Source organism: Cucurbita moschata, unplaced genomic scaffold (genome assembly GCF_002738365.1).
Source record: "Cucurbita moschata cultivar Rifu unplaced genomic scaffold, Cmos_1.0 Cmo_Scf00105, whole genome shotgun sequence".
NCBI classification, from domain to species: Eukaryota; Viridiplantae; Streptophyta; class Magnoliopsida; order Cucurbitales; family Cucurbitaceae; genus Cucurbita; species Cucurbita moschata.
Genome location: NW_019268621.1, coordinates 203,927 through 222,311, shown reverse-complemented (window position 1 = coordinate 222,311; position 18,385 = coordinate 203,927). Strand labels below are relative to the sequence as shown.

Below are 18,385 nucleotides of genomic sequence, written 5' to 3'. Positions count from 1 at the left end.
AAAAAAAAAAAAAAAAAAAAAAAGTAACAAACCAGTAAACAAATAAAAAATTAAATCAAATCAAAACTAAATCAACTCCTAATTATAAGGAGATTTAATCAGATACTAACTGACAGCAATCTAAACAAATACGTGATCTTTAATAGATTCCTTCATCAAACTTGTAGGTACTGTTATTTAGAAGTAGAATCTAAAAGAAAATAACAGAAGGGAGAAGGAGCAACACACAAATTAATTTTATCTTCTTTTTGTGGTGTTTTACTCACTTGACACCATTTTCCTCATATAATAAAAAATAACACATTTCTTGCTATAAATCAACAATCGCTCTTTTAACTAATTTCACTCCCTAAAAACTAGTTCCACTCTTCCACTACTTCCACTCTTCTTGTCACGATATCTCAAGTCTTTTTTTATGGAGAAATAAACAACATAAATAAAATAAATATTAACAATTATTTTTAACCAAAAACTTATAAACAAAAAAATAATAATAATAATAATAAAAAAAAAACAAGTTTATAACCAACAATCACTCTTCTAAACTTATTTAACTATGTTGAATAGACTTTCTTCAAGCCAATCTTCTCTCTTAACTCTAGGAACCATTGTCTTCCTAACGGCTTTGTCAGAACATCCACCAACTGTTCATCTGTGTTCACATATTCCAGTTCAATAGCTTCAGTTTGCATACATTAGCGAATAAAATGGAACCTGATATCAATGTGCTTACTTCGATCATAGTAAACAGGATTTTTCACCAACACTATAGCTGACTTGTTGTGTTAAGCTTGAGTTTTACTTGTAGTTGACTGATGTTACTCAAAATCCTGTCTAACCATACTCCTTGACATGTTCCAACAGTTGCGGTTATATACTCAGTCTCGCATGACGACAAAGCCACCACATTCTTCTTCTGTGTTACCCAGGTTATTGGATTTACTCCCAAATAGTACAACACTCCTGTTGTACTTTCCTATCATCAATATCCCCAGCCATATTACTGTCGCTAAATCCTACCAGCTCCACATTTAATAGCTTCTTATAAATGCAACCAAAACTTAAAGTACCTTTCACATACCTCAATATTTGTTTTACTACTGTTTGATGTGAAGTTGTTAGTGCCTCCATGTACTCATCACACCAAGTGAGTAGGCTATGTCGGGCCGGGTATTAACCAAGTAGCATAAGCTTCCAATAACACTTCTGTAAATTGTTTTTGTCAACCGCAGGTTCTCCATTCCCATGTTTGCTCATCTTCATTCTTGGTTTAATGGGAATCGAACAAGGATTGCACTCCCCCATTCCTAGCTTCTCTAGGACTTTTCTTGCATATCTGGTCTGACATAAAGTGATTGGTTCACTGCTTTGTCATACCTCAATACCCAAGTAATAGCTCAAAAGTCCAAGATCGCTCATTTCAAATTTCTGCTGCATCTCTTCTTTGATCTAAGGTATAACTTGTTTGTTTCAACCGGCTATGATTAAGTCATCCACATATGTGCCAATTATCATTGCTTCAACTCCATTTATTTTCTTGTGGAGAGTATATTCCTATCGACATCTAACAAAACCAACTGACTGCAAACATTGATCAAGTTTAAAATTCCAGGCCTTCGAAGTCTGTTTTAATTCATACAAGGCTTTACGTAGTTTTAATACCATGTTTGGATTTTCCTTGTCAACGAATCATTCTGGTTGAACAACATACACCTCCTCTTCTAACTTGCCATTCAGAAAAGCTGTCTTCACATCCATGTGATGTACTTCCAAGTTCTTAATGACTGCATAGGCAAGAATTAATCTCACTGTTTCTAACCTGGCCACTGATGCGAATACTTCACTGTAATCTACACCAAACTATTGTGCATATCCCTTTGCCACGAGTCTCGTCTTATGTTTCATGATTTCTCCATCTGGATTTTTCTTTAATTTGAAAATCCATTTGATGTCGATTGTTTTATGATTCTTCTGCAAATCTGTGAGTTCCCACGTTCTGTTCTTTCAATGGAGAGAATTTCAGACTTAATGACATTCCTTCAGTTTTCATTCTTACCAATTTCCTTATATGAGGTTGGCTTCTCTATAGAAAGAAAACAAAGGCCCATTGCTTCCTCCTCTGCTTCGTTCAGTTCTCTATAAATATCTTCTAGAGACCTGAACTTTTTCGGCGTCGACGAGCTTGATGATGATGCATTTAAGGTACTGTCTAGCATTGATAAAGTTGAGAACGAATTTTCCCTTTGGCTTTCATCTGGGTCAACTTCAATTTATTCAATATTCCTCTCCTCTGTTCTACTCTATTTTTCTAAATTTTGAACGGTGAAATTTCCTCTTTGTTCATCATCACCGTTTGTGATTTCTTGCCAACACCACTTTTTCTCCTCTCCGAACAACACATCCCTACTCACCATAATTTTGTTCTTTTGTGGATCCAATAGTCTGCAAGCTTTGGTTCCATCTTCATATCCCAACATAATTGTCTTCACACTCCTATTAGCAAGTTTAGGAAGGTGTGAATATGTATTATTGGCATGAGCAGGACACCAGAAGATTTTAAGGTGATGAACCTTTGGTATCTTGTTAAACCAAGCTTGATACAGTGTACCATCTGCAACTCCTTTTATTGGCGATCTGTTCAGAATATACACGACAATTTTTGTTGGGAAAAGGGATTTTGAAAGAGATAGGAATAGATCAAAGTTGCAATGTATTATTATTGTTTTTTGACTCAATGCTTAAAAACAGTTACACAATTTCAATATTTATAGGCTTATACATTAACAAAAAATAGTAAATTATGGAAATCTAGATAAATTCAAATCTACTAAAATCTTGGCAGTTTGAATACTTTGAATCATATCTCAACTACTCTAAATCATATCTCAATTTTGAATACTTTAAATCATATCTCAACCCTCTCCCTTGATTCAAGGTTGCAGATATCAAGTAATCGTCTGAATTAACAAACTTTTCTTTAGACAAAGCCTTAGTAAGTACGTCTGCTTTAACCCGTATAATGTCTGTTTCAACTTGTATACATTTGTTTCTTTGTCTTTCTTTATGAATCCCTCTAGTTGTGTTACATGGACCTCTTCTTGTAAATCTCCATCAAACTCATAAACAGGCCACCGCTATGGGCTGCATGTCCCATGTAAATCTCCATAGAACTTTTCGTTTGGCAAGTTAACCATATCCCATGTCCCATTTTTCTCAATGGAATGCGTCTCTTCTACCATGGCTTTCTCAATGGACTACATCTCTTCTACCATAGCTTTCTTCCACTTCTTTTTTAGCTGCTTCTTCATAACTCATAGGGTCTGAAATAGTAAGAGCAAATTGACATGAGAAAAGTTGCTATTTAGTGATGCTAAAGATTCAAATATGCCAGCTAAAGATTTATACTTCTTTGGAGGTGTCTCGTATGAAAATTCTTCAAGAGAAGAGTTGCTATTTAGCGATGTTGAAGATGATGAATTTGACAGATTTTATGTTGTAGTGGAGGCACTAGGAGATGCACTAGAGTTGACCCTTGTCTCTTCATCTGGAGAAACGTCAACTATAATCTCTTTTGTATCATTATCAAATAGTTTTATCTTACCGTAACTGGATTCGAATTTCACTGTGCCTTTTTCCTCAACTTGCATCTCTTTTGTATTTCCAAGTTGCACCTTAATTCTTTGCGTCTCATCAAGCTCTTCGAATAAAGATTTAATGTCTGTCATATGGTTCGAGCATCTGCTATCAACAAACCATAAGTCACTTTTTTTTAGATTATTATCAATACACCATAAAAAGCTTTTCTTCTTCTTCTTCATTTTCTGCAGCAAAATTCATTTGTTGATCTTTATACCAACAATTAGCTTTTGTGTGCCCATACCTTTTGCAATGGTAACATTGTATGACCTTCCTTATATTACTTTGTTCATTGAACTACCTTTGTCCATCATTTCTCCGTGTATCTCTATTATCACGACCACCATGGAAGCTGTGAAATCCTCCTCTTCCACGACTTCTACCTGCTAAATGAATACTTTCTTTTTTTTGTTGCCTTCATTATTGGCGGTCTCCTTCACTTGCAGTGCCTTTTTTTCATTCATTTCTGATGATCTATTGATTCTTGCCTCATGAACCTGAAGCGAGCCCATCAATTCATCAATGGAGAGTGTTGATAGATCCTTAGCTTCTTCTATGGTAGCCACCACATGGTCAAAATTTGGAGTTAAGCTTCTCAACACCTTTGCAACAATTGTTTCATCTAAAATTTTCTCCCCATAGGTACGCATCTAACTAACTATTGCCATTGTTCTTGACAAAAAGTCAGCAATTGATTCGCCATTTGTCATGAGCCGAGTTTCAAAATCACGTCTTAGAGATTGCAATTTCACTGTTATGACCTTTGAATCTCCCTGAAACTCCTTCTGTAGAATTGACCATGCTTGCTTTGATGTGGTTGCTGCTGCAATTCATGAAAAAATAGTATAATGAATTGCTTGCTGAATAATGAACAGAGCGTTGACATCATTTTTCCTGGTTTCTCTTAGTCTCTCATTTTCTTCTATGGTTGGTTCTAATACATCATTGAACCTATGCTCCATTAAGTCCCATAGCTCCTATGATCTGAGCAAGGTCTTCATCTTGATACTCCACCACTCATATTTCTCACCATTAAACTTTGGTAACAGCTGTGCAAAGGAAGAAAAACCAACTACTGCCATTTTTGTTTTGCAAAAAAAATATAATCACTCACTCTCGTGTTGAGAAGAACTTGACTTTGATATCAAATTTGTTGGGGAAGGGGATACTGAAAGAGATAGGAATAGATCAAAGCTGCAGTGCTTTATTATTGTTTTTTGACTCAATGCTTAAGCAGTTACACAATTACAATATTTATACGCTTATACAAAGGAAATCTAGATAAATTCAAATGTACTCACAATATTCTAAAATCTTGGTAGTTTGAATACTTTGAATCATATCTCAATTTCTTTGAATCATATCTCAATAGTTTTGACAGCTTCTCCCCAAAATTTTGCAGGCATATCTTTGCTTTTTGACATACATCAGGTCATCTCCACAACCGTTTGATTACGCCTTTCGACTACACCATTTTGCTGTGGTGAAAATGGTGCAGTAAGAAATCTCTTCATGCCTTCATTCTCGCAATATTCTTTAAAAGTAGTAGATACGAACTCTCCTCCACGGTCCGTTTTAAAGCTCTTAATCTTCTTGCCTTTCTCTACCTCCACACTGATCTTGAATTTTTTAAATACCACCCGTGTTTCATTCTTGTTTTTCAACAAAAACACCCACATAAATTGTGAAAAATCATTGACTAGTAACATGAAATATCTGTTACCTCCATAAGTCATTGGCGAAATAGGTCCACATAGATCTCCATGGACGAGATCCAATGACTCCTTCGCATAATATGTTGTTGTTCGGGGAAAAGGAGTTCTATGCTACTTTCCAATTAAACACCCATCATAGAATTGATTGACTTGGGTGATTTTCGGCAACCCTTCAGACCATTCTTTTGTCATTTAATTTCTTTAAAGAGTGAAAATTTAGGTGTCCATACCTCGCTTGCCAGAGCCAACCTTCGTTACTGATATTTTCCATTAAACACACCTGATCCGCAAGCTTCAGCTTTGCTATATACAATCTGTTAGATTTTTTGGTCACCATAATAATCAAGCTTCTGGCCCTGTCATATATCCTCATCATGTTGTCCTCTATGACAATTATATTTCCACTCTCGTCCAGTTGTCCTAAACTTATTATATTGCTTTTGAGTTTGGGTATGTAATAGACTTTCGATAAAATCAAGTGATCATCGGTTTTGCATTTGAAGAGCACTATTCCTCGACCACAAATGTCTATTATAGAGTTATCACCGAAACGTACCAACCCAACAACAGATGTGTCGAGCTCACGAAGCACCCTCCTTTCTCATGACATGTGGTTGCTTGCTCCAGTATCTAGGTACCAGGAATTTTCAGCTCCAATATTGGCTGGTGGCGGCACTATAGATTCATTCAACATCACAAAATCATGCTTCTTTGTCATGTGTTGTTTTAATTTCACATGCCTCTATCATCAGCAATGAAGACTCCTCATCCTTTTGCATCTCTATCAAGTTGAGTTGTTCCTCTTTTGTGGAACACTCTGATGCGAAGTGTCCCATATGCTGACACCTGTAACATTTAATTTTACTTTTGTCGAACTTCTTCTTTTGAGTTTGTGACTCTCCTTCATCTCCTCGATACCAATCATTTCTCCCACGGCCTCTCCATCTTTCATGACCCCGTCCCCTGCATCCTCAAGAACTTTCTTGATTCTTCCGTTCTTTCTTTGAGGATTTTGCATTCTCTCGTCCCATCCATTCTACACAAGTGAGGAAAATGGTTTCATCTTTTTCTCCAAACCCTTGCAACCTTTATTCATGTGCCTTGAGTGATCCAATAATCTCATCAACCGATTTCGTTTTGAGATCACTGAACTCCTCAATCGTCGAAGTGATTTGAAAAAACTTTGCAGAGGTGGATCGTAAAAGTTTTTTAACTACTTGGAGATAATTCACAGCATTGCCGAGGCCTCTTAATTTGTTGACAATAATGGTGAGATTTCCATAATACTCATCAATACTTTCTGAATTACCTATCCTCAACACTTCAAACTCCCGCCAGAGAGTCAGCGTTCTAACTTCTTTCTCTCTTACCACACCTAGATTCATATTTTCAACATGATCTAGACTTCTTTGGTCGTTTTCTTTGTACCCAACTGTAGCAACGTATCTTCTCCAATACTTTGATAAATGGTTGCTAAAGCCATCTTATCTTTGTTGTTGTCTACTGTTTCGAGTGATTCAATTGCCTCCCAAATACCTTGTGGCATCATAAATACCTCCATCTTAATTTCCCAAGCTGCATAGTTGCATTTTGTCAACATCGGGTATTTGAGTGTGACAAATCTCTCCTTTTCTTGAATCTATACACTCACTTTGTTTGAGGCATCATCTTCTATCGCAGGTGCTTTGGCTCCTGTCACTCGATTCCTGTCTCATTTTTTGATCTCTCTCTTTTTATGGTGTTTTACTAACTTGACACAATTTTCCTTGTATAATAAAAACTAACACATTTCTTGCCGAAAATCAGCAACCACTCCTTTAACTAATTCCACTCCCTCAAAACTAGTTCTATTCTTCCACTACTTCCACTACTTCCACTACTTCCACTCTTCCTGTCACGATATCTCGAACCTCTTTTTTATGGTGAAATAAACAACAAAAATAAAATAAATACTAACTGCTATTTTTAACAAAAAAAAAAAAAAATATGAACCAAAAAAAAAAAAAAAACAAGTGTATAACCAACAAAATCAAGTTTGAAAGTAAATGGTGAACTATAGCTCACGAATTTTGATGAAATCTAAGAAAATTATACCAAAAAAGTAAAGGCTTGTAACTTAAGTTTGGGGACACACTGATGCTTGATTCTTATGCCAAATGAAAGCTCTTATTTTATACTTTATAGAGGGAGCTTAAACTGATATTAAACCTCCAGAATCGTCGTGAATTTGTGACTCAATTTTCTAGATTTTTCGCTGAAAATATTTTCTTCAATCAGGGGCTCGCCAACCTTCATTTTGAATTTCAACCGTTGAATTTGATGAATTTGTGTTTTCTAGAACAAACAAATTTAGTGAAGATTCTGGATTTTAAGATATGGTTGATTTTGTACAATCAGGCACTGTAGTATTGTTAGAAGAATTTGATTAGGTTAAAATAGTTAGAGTATTTTTAGGTATTTAGTTTAAATATTTTATAGATTTGTTTCCAAGATTTATGTTAGTGGTTATTTGTAAAGCTATAAAACCCAAGTTTGGTATTCAATATCATCACTTCAAACTTCAATTGTTTATGTTTCTGGCTTTGTTATGTCAAAATCTAACCATTGATATCAGAGCCACAATTTTTGAGTGATCAAATAGGGAGAGTATGAGTGAAGACAAAACTTTAGCGAAGATCCCTCACCTCGTGAGTGATCAAATAGGGAGAGTATGAGTGAAGACAAAACTTTAGCGAAGATCCCTCACCTTGATGGTCACTATGATTATTGGAGTGAGTTGATGGAAAATTTGCTCAGAGCAAAGAGTCTATGGAGTGTGGTGGAGATTGGTTTCTCAAGAACTAGAGGAAGGAACAATGTTGACTGAGGCACAAAAGGGCCACCTTGATGATGCTAGACTCAAAGATTACCAAGTAAAGCATTACCTCTTCCAGGCATTGATCGCAATGTCTTTGAAAAAATCTTGGATTGTTGCACAGCCAAGATTGTTGGGGACTCAATGAAGCCAAAATTTGGTGGAAACCAAAAAGTGAATAAATCTCTTCTCAATGCATCAAGGAGAGAATTTAAGATCCTAGAGATGAAGAAGGATGAAAGTATCACAGATTATTTTGCAAGAGTGATGATAATCTCCAACAAGATGAGAAGTAATGAAGAAGATATGCCAAACAAGAAAATTGTAGAAAAAATTCAGCGTACCCTGACTGAAAAATTTACTTATGTTGTAGTATCTATTGAGGAATCAAAATATACTAATAACATGTCCATTGATGAATTAAAAAGTTCATTAGTGGTGCATGAATAAAAATTTCGAAGATCCATCATTAAGGGAGAGGAGCAAGTTCTAAAAGTCGAAGGACGAACGAAAATAAGTAATAGAGGAAGAGGAACTTATAGGGGCAGAGGACGCGGAAGAGGAAGACCAACTTTTAACAAAGCAACTGTTGAATGTTATAGGTGTCATGACTTAGGTCATTTTCAATATGAATGTCCAAAGATGAATAAGGAATTGAATTATGAAAAGCTGGAAGAAGAGGATGAAATGTTGTTAATGGCTCATACGGAAAGACATGAAGCAAAAAGGAGTGATGTTTGGTTCTTAGATTCTGGTTACTCAAACCATATGTGTGCAAGTGAAGGTATGTTTTCAAGCTTAGACAAGACATTTTTTCACATTGTCAAACTTGGAAATAATACAAGTATCAAAATTATAGGAAAGGGTATAGTGTAATTAACTTTGCATGGGATTCGCTGCACTATTAGTAATGTGTATTGGGTACCTGAACTCAAAAATAATCTCTTGAGCGTTGGACAACTACAAGAAAAAGAAGTAGCAGTGCTGTTTAAAAATGGTGTATGTAGCATTTATCATCCACAAAAAGAAAAAATAGCAGAGTCAATTATGAGCGCAAATCGGTAGTTTATTTTGTGTACTGAACCATCTACCACAATAAATGAAGAAAGATGTTTCCAAGTTTCAAATACGGATCAATAAACACTTTGACACCATCGTTTTGGTCATCTCGGCTACAAAGGCTTGTGCACTTTGAAACATAAAACATGGTGAAAGGCTTGCCGCAAAATGTAGCTCCAAACACCACCTGTGAGGCAAGTATGAAAGACAAGCAACATCGGACTTCATTTCCAAAAATGGGTAAATGGAGAGCAACGAAAAATTGGATTGGGGGAACAAATTGAAATTGATAAGAACATAGCCGAAGGAGTCTCAATCATAGAGGAAACGACTAAACCGGTTGCTGAAACAATTGAACCAGTTGCTAAAAAAAAATTTCTTGCACTAGATTTGACAATAAGGGAGGGAAGAAATCCACAAACACCTGTATGGTTAGCAGATTGTAATTCCGGTGAAGGCTTATCTGAAGAGGATGAAGAAAATATGACATTCTTGATGATTTCAGATCCTGTGAATTTTGAGGAAGCTGTCAAAAGCCTAAAATGGAGATTGGCTATGGAGAAGAAATCAAATCAATTGAAAAAAATCAAACATGGAATTTGGTGGTTCTACCGGCTGGTGCAAAGAAAATAGGAGTGAAATGGATTTATAAACCAAGCTAAATGAGTTTGGAAAAGTTGATAAATACAAAGCAAGATTGGTTGTAAAAGGCTACACACAAGAGCATGCAATTGATTATATGGAAGTGTAGGCATCTGTGGCCATAATGGATACTGTGAGAATGATCATTGCTTTTACCGTTCAAAAAGGTTGGAAACTCTATTAGTTAGATGTCAAATCAACTTTTTTATATGGCGAGTTAAAAGAAGGTATTTTTGTTGAACAAACAAAAGGCTAGGAGAAAAAGGGAAGTGAGAAGATGGTGTACAAACTCCAAAAGACTCTCTATGAATTAAAACAAGCACCTAGATCCTGGTTTAGTCGAATAGAATTCTACTTCATCAAGGAAGGATTCAAAAGCAGTTCGAGTGAGCAAACACTCTTCATCAAGAGGCAGGGAGGTAAAATTCTTATTGTAAGCATTTATGTTGATGATCTTTTATTTACTGGAGACGATGAAGAATTATTGGAGGAGTTTAAACGTTCCATGAAGAAAGAGTTTGATATGACTAACTTAGGTCAGATGAGATTTTTTCTTGGAATAGAGGTAATAAAAAAATTAAATGGTATTTTTATATGTAAAAGAAAATGTCACGACCCGATTTTCGAGGTTTCGAAAAGCGGAGTCGTGACTAAAAAGATGAAATCGAAAACAAACAAAAAGGAATAAATAGTAAAGTAAAAGGTAAAAATGTCATTTAATTAAAACAAAATAGAGAAAAATTTTGTTTCAAATTAATAAAAAGAAATTACGAATACAAAATTAAAACCAATATTTCCACCTGAAATACAATTATTAAGAAAAAATACAAAAGACTCTAAAGACCGACAAGGGACAGACGCTCCGGAACGACCCCCTCTGTGACTGTACAGCTCTCAAACGCTCCTCTACCTCGACCAGCAGCCAGCGAACACCTGAGAAAAATAAAGGAGAACGGGATGAGTATACAAATTATACTCAGTAAGCCACCTACTTGCAGGCTCTCTTCGCATCTTAATTTAACAAAACTCCCACGGTTTCCTAATTCGGTTCTAGGACATCGGGTTCTAACCTTAGTCTCTTGGGGCTTGCCCCTTGGGTTTCACCGGTTCATCGCTCTTTCATTAGTCACCTAGAGGTTCCTTATGCCAAGCTAATGTGGTCGGTATCTCTCTATGAGGTGCTACCTCTACATGGCTATCTAGGACTATATGGTACCTAGCCTAGGGGTGTGCTGAATACCCCTACGCCCACATAGTCCTCCTATGGGGGGCGCGACCCAACCCGTAACCATGCAGCTAATGGGCTGTATGACGTGGGGACACATTTCCCATGCAAAATGGCTAAGAGCAGTAAGGACTGATCGGGGACCCTTGGTCCTCCCACAAAGCTATAGATACCGTTCTGACACTAGCAATCTAAGAACACTCCTAAGGCACCTTGTTGCCATGGTAATCAGCAAAGTTCCTAGGGGAAAGTTAAGTTTGGCTAAAGCGACATATCGCTCCTAACGATAACCCCCTAAGCTTATTTTAGAAATGGGCACTAGAAAATAACGGAGTGTGCATGCAACCGTCTTCTAACATCCTAATATTCATGCAAACTAGGCACGCCGGCTCAACGGGGCGGTGGCCTCCATCCAGCATCCAAAACACAAAGTTCGCACTCAATGGGGCGAATTCATCCATCGAGCATCCGGAACACGGAATACACAATTCCAACATAAATGAAACGCATGCATACGTACAACGGAAGCTTAAGGCATACAAGCAACACTCAATAATTCACCCATCACATCATAATAATCCATCTGATTAATCTCATTCATGGAGGCTAATTTAAGGCAAAATTACTAACATGTATACATACAATCCAAGCGAACCCTACAAGTATTTTTTCCTAAATACCGAGTGGTGACTTACTTGGTTGACGCGTGCTCTTTCTGCTAGCGTCTCTTTGCTCGTGAGGTATCCAAAAATACTGATTTCTTTAAATTAGGTCCCTATTCACGTAAAAACAGTATTAGAACTGGAACCGGGACAAAAATCGGGCAAACAGAAAGCAACTGGGCCAAATTGGCCGTCCCAGCGCGCTCACGTGCCAGCAGCGTGCTAGGAGTGCGTGGTCACGCGCGCGGGAAGGCGCTAGTCGCAGGCTGCATGTGCGCCCGCCTCCGCATAGTCGCGGGTCGGCCGGTCCGGTTGGCTCGACTCGCGTCGCGGTTTGGCCCGACTTGTAGGCAACACGTGTCGATGTCTCGCTGGAGCTGCATTGCTCCAGCCGATGGTTGACGCGTGTCCGGCGCCTGTCGCCGCCGTCCGCCGCTCGCCGGCCGACTCCTTTTTTTTTTTTTTTTTTTCTTCTTTCTTCTCTGCCCTCTGAAAACCCAAACACAACCCTCTTTTCCAATTTTCATATCTTTCGATCCGTAGATCGGATCGACATGATTCATTCGGCAAAGTTTTAGATCATGTTACGGGCTACGTCCTCGTATTTTTTCGTAATTTTTGCTTAACTACCGGATGAGTTAAGAAGGTCGGAATTTCGCTCATCGTTCTCGGACGACTCTCGGATCTCCACCTTCGGGTTGAGGTCTCGGCCAAACTTCTTCATAGATCATGCGTAGAGTTGTTCCTAGATGAATATATTAAGATTTTAGATCTTGATTCACAAAGGAAAATCGTAGATCTGAGAAAACGTTCAAGATCCTTACCTTGCGGGTTTTCCAATTTCTTGATGAAAAATGGGACTTCGGCCACCCATATTCTCTTTTCCCTTCCAAGAAAGGCTCCTTGCATCATGATCTTCACTAACTTGCATCATGATCTTCACCGGAATAGACTCCGATGGTAGTTTTCGATGAGTCTTCCAGCGGTTCATTATTTCTCCTCTCTCTAGGTTCTCTCTACCCCTTTCTCTCACTATTTCTCTTCTCTCACTATTTCTCTTCTGCACGACACTGGTTGGGGTTTCATTTGGACCCCAGAGGTGGTTGGAGGGGCAAATTTACGTATTTGTCCCTCTCGACTTTTCCTATTTTTTTTTCTTTTTCTATTTCTATTTCTCTTTCTTCGGGTATTACAGAAAATATGCTGTTGAAGTTTTAAATCAATTTGGCATAAAGAATTATAATTATGTTTGTAATCCTATTGTTCCAGGACAGAAAATTGGCAAAGATGAAAATGATGCAAAAGTAGAGGTAACTTTGTATAAACAAATAGTGAGAAGTCTGATGTATCTCACAGCTACTTGTCCTAATCTCATGTTTGTTGTAAGTTTGATTAGTCGTTTTCGCATGCCCAACCCAACAACATTTTGCAGCAGCTAAAAGAGGTTTAAAGAGTTTTAAGGTACTTGAAAGGTACGATAGATTATGGTGCATTTTATAGAAAGGGAGGAGTTAGTGATTTAATTGGATTTACTGATAGTGGACTATGGTGGAGACAGGGAAGATAGCAAGAGTACTTTAAGCTATGTGTTTATGATGAGTGGAGGAGTAGTAGCTTGGTCTTCTTGTAAGCAGCCTTTAGCCATCTTATCAACCATAGAAGCTGAGTTTTTATTGTTGCTAGTGGCTGTGCATGTCAAGTTGTTTGGATCAAGAGGATACTCAAAGAAATTGGTCATTCTCAAATCAAAGGAACTGTTAATTTGTTATTTTGTGGTACTCGAAATTAGCTTGCTGATTTGTTTACAAAGCCTCTAAAATTAGAAGCATTTCGAAAGTTACATGAAGAACTTGGTATGCTAGTTTTTATGACTTGAACTAATTTTTGAGAAAGAAAATAAATTCAAAGGAGGGATTGTTACAACAATTTGATTAAGTCAAAATAATTAGAGTATTTTTAGGTATTTAATTTAAATATTTACCAGATTTGTGGTTAGTTTGATTATTTGTAAAGCTATAAAACTCAATTTCAGTATTTAATAATATGATCACTTAAAACTTCCATTGTTTATGTTTTTGGCTTGGTTATATCAAAACCTAACAATATCATACCATTGTGTACAGTCATGATTCCTAATAATTCCTAATAAGCATATATGATTTTGTTGTTCAATGATATTATCGTAATTTTCTTAAACTTCAGTGGTATTTTGGTAATTTATTATTGTTTAAAATATTTTATTGTTATTTTTCTATAACTCTAAAAAACAATTAAAAATTTCTTACACCATGTTTGTCATTTTTTCCTCGGTCACCACCTTAAAATTCCTCTCTATAAGAAAATAAAAAATCTAGAATATTTATTAAAAACTATAAAAATGAAAATTTTGCCCTTTAAGTTTACTTTTTCTTTTTTTTAATCTGGTGCTTATCTAATTCACTTGATTAGGTCCATCAAAACCTTCTTAACCCCTATGTCTCTCCTTTAGATCTCATTCCTTTAGATCTCATAGGCTTGTTAAGGGTATCTCAACTAATTTGAGGTATTACACTCATCCAAAAAAGTATTAAGTCACACGTCCCTAACCTGTATCATGCTTAGCTCAACAAAACAATATTAGAGTAGAAAGGGAAGTGGAAGCTCTACAGACACTGTACTCGCTGTTATCAGCCTACAAGCTACCTTTATTTTTCTTCAAGATTGCTATGGGGTTTTTTAGGTCCTTATGATGGTTTGGCGATCTTGACATACATTCAAATCTCAAGGATTCTCATTTCTAACTCCCTAAATTTAGTGCAGTCAATTGCACTAGGAGTCTCACCCTCAGATCATCTCTAACGATTCTATTGCACTCGGACACTACCAGAGGCGTTCCATCCGAGGTCACAACTTAGCAAAACTGACGCACGCACTCTAGGCTTAAACTATTCTACTACTTATCCTCTATAAGGAGAATCACACATTCAATCACCTAGAGTTAATATACTGTCAATCATGTATACAATCATACATACAATCACCTAGAGCTAATGTATAGTCAATCATGTATACAATCACACATACTCAATGGGGCGATATCATCCATTAAGCTTCCAGAGCATTGATACACAAATTTTCATTCGCTTTTCAATGTCTGAGGTTGCTATCATAACTACCATGAAAAAAAACATACAACAAGTTCATACAGGTCTTACAACATATCATATACTACTAAATAGGGTTAGACTATATACTGGGATGTGGTGAGCCATGTCGTCGAGCTGAGTCTTAGAGGTGTACGACTCTATATCCTAAGAAAGCCTATAGAATCCAATACATGACTACTCTTATACTAATATATCACAATCCAAATTTCAAAGTTTCAAAATAAGAATCATACTAAAAAGACAAAAGCCAAAAAAATGTAAAATAAAATACAAAAATTTGATAAAATTTAAATAAAAATAAGGACAACATAAAAAAAACTAAATATAAAATAAAATTCGACTAGAACACGTTGTTGTCCAATTTATTACAAACGGAAAAATTAATTCAGGATATGAATAGAAATTAAAATACAAAAGAACCGAAATACAATAAAGAACTGATGCTCCAGAATGATCCCCTTTGTGACCGAACAGCTCTCAAACGCTCCTTTACCTCAACTGGCAGCCTATAGACACCTGACAAAGAAAGGAAAAATGAATATTTAAATACATCATAAGCAATCTACTTATAGACTCTTATGACAAAGAAAGGAAAAAATTGTGAATATATAAATACATCATAAGCAATCTACTTATAGACTCTTATTGTTATTATTGACATAACAGGAGACCACAAATTTTACTCTAGGATCTAGGTGTATTGCTCTTATTGTGCATAGCCTTGGGTAGATAGCTTAGCATACGCAAGGTAACTGGTATCCAATGTAGTAGGCAAACTCTCTCTATCATGTGGGGATAGCATGGTGAGTGATATGTTGCTCATTAGGTGGAGATAACATGGTGGAGATAACATGGTGAGTGCTATCATGCTCATCATCCATGGGAGGTTGCTAGCAAATCCATCCGACAGGGCCATGTAGTCATTAAAGGTTAGGAGCTCTACCTCCTGTATGTGCTAGTTCCATAGACTACCAACATGATAGAACGTCTTCCCACAGGATGGATCCACCATGTGGAATTATTGATTATCTGCATGATCAACGCACTCCTATAGGGCGAATCCATTATGCCGGGTAATCCAACAAACTATCATGTTATACGTCCTTAACCAACCTCATATCTAGCTGAATAGTACCATACCGAAGTTGAAAGGGACTTGAAAGCTCTATCGACATTTTTTCTACTACTATAGGCATACAAGCTACCTTAGAAATACATTCAGCTATGTTTTCACCTTTAAGGAATTTGCTTTATTTATTTTTTCCATGGATGCTACTCTACCCATTAGTTTTCACAAATCTAGTATAGAACATTTTAATCATCCACTTTCTTCATCTATATTTCTACCCAACGTACCAAAAAAGTAAGGCACAATCGATGTAACTCACCTTGGGACTGACTCGGTAGCTTAAAAAGACGAGCTAAAACATAATATACAATAATTTATTTAAACTAGATTTTATATATAAGTAGTTGAAATACAAGACAATAGTTAAAATTCAAAATAAGGTACTATTTATCTTTTAAAGTCTAGAGATTTATTACACACAAATCTTATAAATATTTGTGGTTCCATGGTCCAGTGGTTAGGACGTTGGACTCTGCATCCAATAACCTGAGTTTTAAATCTCAATGGAATCTATTTTCTATTTGTGAGTAGTAACTAATGCAAATAGATTAATTGATTTTAATTTTTATTTCACACAAATCTCGTAAATATTTGTGGTTCCATGGTCTAGTGGTAGATTTTGGACTTTGAATCCAATAACCCGAGTTGAAATCTCGGTGGGACCTATTTTCTCTTTGTGAGTACAAATCTTATAATTATTTGTGGTCCATGGTCTAGTGGTTAGGACATTGGACTTTGAATCTAATAATAACCCGAGTTCAAATCTCAGTGGGACTTATTTCCTCTTTGTGAGTTGTAACTGAAAAAATGATGACACATAAGCATATTCAAAGTTTTTAAAGTATATGAAGATACTATTTATTTTCTAAAGTTGGGAGATTTATTACAGACCAATCTTGTAAATATGGAGTCGTGGTTAGGACATTGGACTCTGAATCTAATAACTTGAGTTCAAATCTCGATGGGACCTTATTATCTAGTTGTGAGTAGTAATCAATTTAATCTTTATTACAGACCAATCTTGTAAATATGGAGTCGTGGTTAGGACATTGGACTCTGAATCTAATAACTTGAGTTCAAATCTCGATGGGACCTTATTATCTAGTTGTGAGTAGTAATCAATTTAATCTCCAAGTCATGACAATCCTTGAGGTTTCCATGATGAAATCAATCCCTAGTTATTCAGAGAAATGCTGATAATGGAGTTGTAAAAAGCGAGTTTCAGACAGTGACACAAAGGATGTGCATGTCTTCTTTCTCCATGTCTTCTTCCTATCCAGAGAAAGAAGACGATGATGTGGTCGGTTCAGTTGAACCGGCCATGTCAACCCAAAATCCCTTCCCTCGATTTTTCTCTATTTTAACCCCCCTTCAAGACTAGTTTTCATAAAAATAAAAAAAAAATAAAAAAATTTACGATTCCAGAAACTAGACACACTAAGAAGTCTGTGGAATAAAATTTAAGGTAATTCAGATACTGTAAGCTCAAGAACGGAGGTCCTGAACGTCGACAACGAGGTATGTAGCCACCTTGGACTTTTCTTAAGACATACGGTAGGAATCGCTTGGATTTCTATATGAACTCTAAACCAAGTATGAATTAAGGATATATGAAAAACAAACTCAAAGAATTCGTGATTTAAGGACTTGAACTGATCAAATTGCTGGAGATTTAAGTAACGTTAAAATAACCCACTAAATTAAGTCTGCTGCCTATTCAATTTTAATGCTGAGCTTATTATAACATGTTGAGATTATGTACGTAAATTTGGCGTCATTGGATAAGGATAAGTAAGTAACCAAGAAACAGTGTAAAATGACCCTAATGCTCCTAAGGTAATTTACATTCAGTTCATGACCCAAATGACCTCCAAATGTAATGAAACTTTGTAGTAGTTCTTATTTTATGATGTTTGATGATGTTGTGAAGTTTGAAAGCCATTGGAACACGTTAAGACTACTTATGATATTTCAAGGTCTATACGTGCTCCAAATGACCTATTACTTTCTATAAGGTCTATTCTTAAGGACATGAAGATATGTTTGATATTTCAAGTTGATTAGAACAAGTTTGGAACTTAAACCAAGTCAAGACCCAAGAAACACCTCAAGACTCAAGACTCTTCTAAAACCTCCTAAAGAATTCATTATGACTTTATGACTTTCTAGAATAACTCATGTTTGGTATTATGATGGGTTCATATGTTTATGAATGCATGATACAACTTATGCCACGAGAAACTATGAACCTTAGAAACTTACAAGATTGAGAACCAAGAACAATACATTTACGACTACCATGGTAAGAAGAATGCTA

General features: G+C 36.3%; 1 long non-coding RNA gene and 1 other non-coding gene across 2 annotated transcripts; one reads left to right on the top strand and one right to left on the bottom strand.

Moving 5' to 3' along the window:
- Positions 1 to 10,688: 10,688 nt before the first annotated feature.
- Positions 10,689 to 12,827, bottom strand: LOC111439750. Its single transcript, XR_002709853.1, has 3 exons — positions 12,618 to 12,827; positions 11,827 to 12,538; positions 10,689 to 10,839 (listed from the first exon to the last, which is right to left on the bottom strand). It is a non-coding gene; the product is annotated as an uncharacterized LOC111439750 (long non-coding RNA).
- Positions 12,828 to 16,507: 3,680 nt separating this feature from the next.
- Positions 16,508 to 16,733, top strand: TRNAQ-CUG. Its single transcript has 2 exons — positions 16,508 to 16,544; positions 16,699 to 16,733. It is a non-coding gene; the product is annotated as a tRNA-Gln (tRNA).
- Positions 16,734 to 18,385: the final 1,652 nt, after the last annotated feature.